Here is a 4,048-nt window from a genome sequence, read left to right on the forward strand (position 1 = left end):
ATGTGTACATGTCCCCTCAATCAGTACATAGGTGTGAAGCCTGCATACTACATGAATACATTTGTTTCCATTGACAGGCTGTGCCGCTGCTACTCAGATCGTAGGTCATATATGTATGTATGTGACATGGCCATCCACTGTCATGTTCTGTGACCAAGGTCATCTGTGGCACACACACCCATGACAGTTACTGAAGAGTAGTGTGAGTGAGGGTACATGGCTGGGGTACATGTCAGACATGGTCATACACAACAAAGTCTGCCAAGAATGGACAGTCTTTATAGGTGTACGACTGCCTTGTGGATATGCATTCAGGCCTCTAATGTCTGTGATACGCCTTGGGATGCCACAATATCTATGGATATGTGGATACAAAGGGACACATGACATAACATGGGTCTTTATGGACACAATGGTACCCGACATACATGTTGAGGGCTGCCACTGGTGTGGTACTGACGGGATACTATGTATAGTACATGAGGATGACTATGACATAGTCGGCTTACTGCTATACAGCATGTATCACACAACAGGTATCTGTCTGTATGATACCCTTGTGTAGGATTTGCATCCCATCCAGGGAATGCATTGTAGGCCATTCCATGCATTCCCAGATTTGGATGGACACATCCCTAGTGTGTCTGCATGTACCTAAGGGGGCTATATGACACACAGGTGGTGGTCATCACCACTGGTTAGTGTTATAGTGTAGCACTGGAAGGATCCAATTGATACTGGGTTCCCTAATACTGTGTGTCAATTGTCAGGACATCATCCAATGATTGCTTTTAGTCATGCTGTTGAGGTTGTGTATACTACCAGACTGCAAATCATTGACTGATATTAATGGTATCACCCGCAGCATAGTGTCAACCCATGTCATACACCCGTCTACCCATGTTAGTACATAACTGTAGTAGAATGCATACTGGCCATTGAAAGATGCAATGGGATGTTAATAATGTGTACGATAGGGTATGCCACACGTCCCATGTGTCCACTATGCACGTACATCCAGACAGTGCACACCCACCATGTTCACAGATGTACACTTGCTAATCTGTACTGCACACATCACACACGTATTGTCCACTCGCTAACACATGCTGGCAACACATCACACATCATCCAAGTGGCACATGGGTGGATAATACATACTCAGACCTAACAGTGGTGTAAACAATGCTACATTGACAAACAGAGCTTTGATGCATAATGTCTGCTCAGATATACCTACAAGGATGTAGTTAGACTTCCTTGTTGACAACTCGCTATTATTGCTACACTGCTATAGTGTCACCCTGTGCATCAGCATCATGTTAGCCTCTCCCTCTATCAATAATGCAGATGACAGGAGGCGACACAGGTATCATCATATGCACAGGGCATTTTGTTGTTTGCCACAGCCTGACATTGACCCATCCAATCGACATGTATGTGTGTGTGTATGTGTGTATGTGTGTGTGTGTGTGTGTGTGTGTGTGTGTGTGTGTGTGTGTGTGTGTGTGTGGGACAACAGTACAGCATGGGCCAATGCTGATGTAATGTGTGTTGTATGTGTGAGCCCTAGTTGTTTGCTTAATGTGTGTGTGTCTGCATGCACACAGCTCCAACATGTGGCTGCTATATATGGTGGTTTGTGGGACAGCCACAGACTGTACCTGCTTGGCTGTACAGATCACTGTCTCCGGCCACGGACACAGTACCTGTGCCTGGCAGGGGTGCTACGGATGGTATTGGGTACCAACCCTGACTGGGTAGTGTCATCAGAGGCAGAGGTATGATGACTGGACCCATGTCCCTGCTGGGACTGGCCAGAGCCATGTGCACATGGTCTACTGGGATGGACAATGGACAAGCCAGCCCCAGCATTGCTGGGGCTGGTACTGCCACTACAGGAGTGGCTGTGAGCTGTGGGCCATCTGCGACCACTGCCAGCTGTTGCTGTTGCTGACATGCATCTGCGTCGATGTCGCAACCGTCCTGCACGGTCCTGGCTTGAGGAAGACATGTTGTGGAGGGCATCTATTGTCTCCACCCAATGTCTATCAATGACCTCGGTGTATGTCCGGATGGCACTGGCAAGGTCACGGATGCTGTCATTGATAGCGGTGTTATGTGCCCTCTACGCCCTAAGCCCCTGCCTGGTGTACCGTTCCATACATGCCTGAGCCTGCATTACAGCCCAGAACATAGTGGTCGTCATAAGACCTGTGAGGGCACGCCTGCTAGGGGCAATACGACCAGTGATGCTCCACCGAGAACCCCTGGACCTCCGCCTATGTGGTACCATTGCGGGTCTATGGCTATGGCTGCTGTGAGGGGATGCACGTGTCATGGGTACCACACTCTCCTGGTCAATGCCAACTATATGCTGTCCCTCCCCTATGGCCATTGGTGGTGAGGGATGTAATGGCAGTATGAGTGTGCGCATAGATGGGGTTGAACGCTGTGTACTGTCGACTGGTGGACCAACGACAGACCCTGTTAAATCTCCCTGTGCCAAAATACATGTTTCATCATCACCACTATCCGTGGCAGTGGCTTCAGGTCGCCTGCTGCTTTTGCCAAGCCCTACCTCAGCACCTGTGAGAGGAAGACAGGAAACACACGTTACGGTCTGCACATGAACACATGCACACATGCACACATGAACACATTCACACATGCACACATGAACACATGAACACATGCACACATGAACACATGAGCACACGAACACATGAACACATGCATACATAAACACATGAACACATGCACACATGCACACAGGAACACATGCATACAGGCACACATGCACACAGGCACACAAGAACACATGCACACAGGCACACAGGAACACATGCACACAGGAACACAGGAACACATGCACACTCCTCACTACAGCAGATACACACACACAACAGACTTCCAAATCATACTCAATACTGGTTGAAGGTGGGTGACAGTATCACAAGGCAAACAGTCACGCACACGTGTCAGCATGCAGAATAAGTGTTGCTCAAGTTGTGTACATGTGTGTCAACTATGCCTATCCAGTGTGCAGTACAGTGTTGCCACATTTGTGTCTGATGTTCTGTGCATTGCATGTGAATGAGGCAGCTACTGACATTACTGAGATGTTTCACGTCTCACAGCAAACATGCACAGCATGCATTATGCGTAGGTGTGTTATGTGTACATGGCCTACACCTCACCTATGACATGCCCAGTTCAATACCAAGTTTAAAGTGTTAACACACTCACCAGCATGTAACATCTGCCCTGCTGTCACACCAGAGGGACCTGCAAGAATATGACACAGTTTGTCAGTGGCCACACCTGTACCATTGCTACTGTGAGTGTGCTAAGCTACAGTAGAACAACAGGCATAGGTGTACAGATACTATTCAAATTATCAGTATTGTACACAATAGGCAGCACAACTGCTAAACACAGTACACATCTCACACATGCATAATCTAACATTACAGGTAACAGCAGTCTACAGCTAGGGCATGTTACCTGCATGCTCCATGTCACTATGCTGGGTGGCTCCGGCCTCCATGACGACACATGTGTGATGTTGTTGTTGCTGTAGGCCAGGGGCCGCCACACTTAGCAGCAGTTCCTCCACTCTGGTGAGGGGGGATGTATGGCCACCCCAGCACCTGTGGCAAGCTGTTGTCTGTGGATATCAGATGCACGCCGCCAGACATGTCTGATTAAATCACTGCAGTGATGGCGTACCTGCTCATATGTCCGGTTATGCATGCCTATGTCATTTACCCAATGAACAAGTTCTTGCCACAGTGCAGTACGCTCCTGCTGGTGCTGGCTGGCCCTAGAAAACAGTAGGGTATAGTGCTGTACCAAGCTGTGGTGGATTTCCAGTTCCTCTGCAGCTGTGTAGCAAGGGTTCCTGTGATGAGCCATTAGCCTGGAAGGCAAATAAACGATATGTGTGAGCAAGTCATGTGGCACACGTAACATTATACAGTACAGATATCAGTTAACTGCCATATATAGCATCTGTTCGTCTGTCAGAGGATACACACATTCAATA

The sequence above is a fragment of the Protopterus annectens genome, chromosome 2.part0 (genome assembly GCF_019279795.1).
Source record: "Protopterus annectens isolate FY-2018-M chromosome 2.part0, PAN1.0, whole genome shotgun sequence".
Lineage (NCBI taxonomy): Eukaryota > Metazoa > Chordata > Ceratodontiformes > Protopteridae > Protopterus > Protopterus annectens.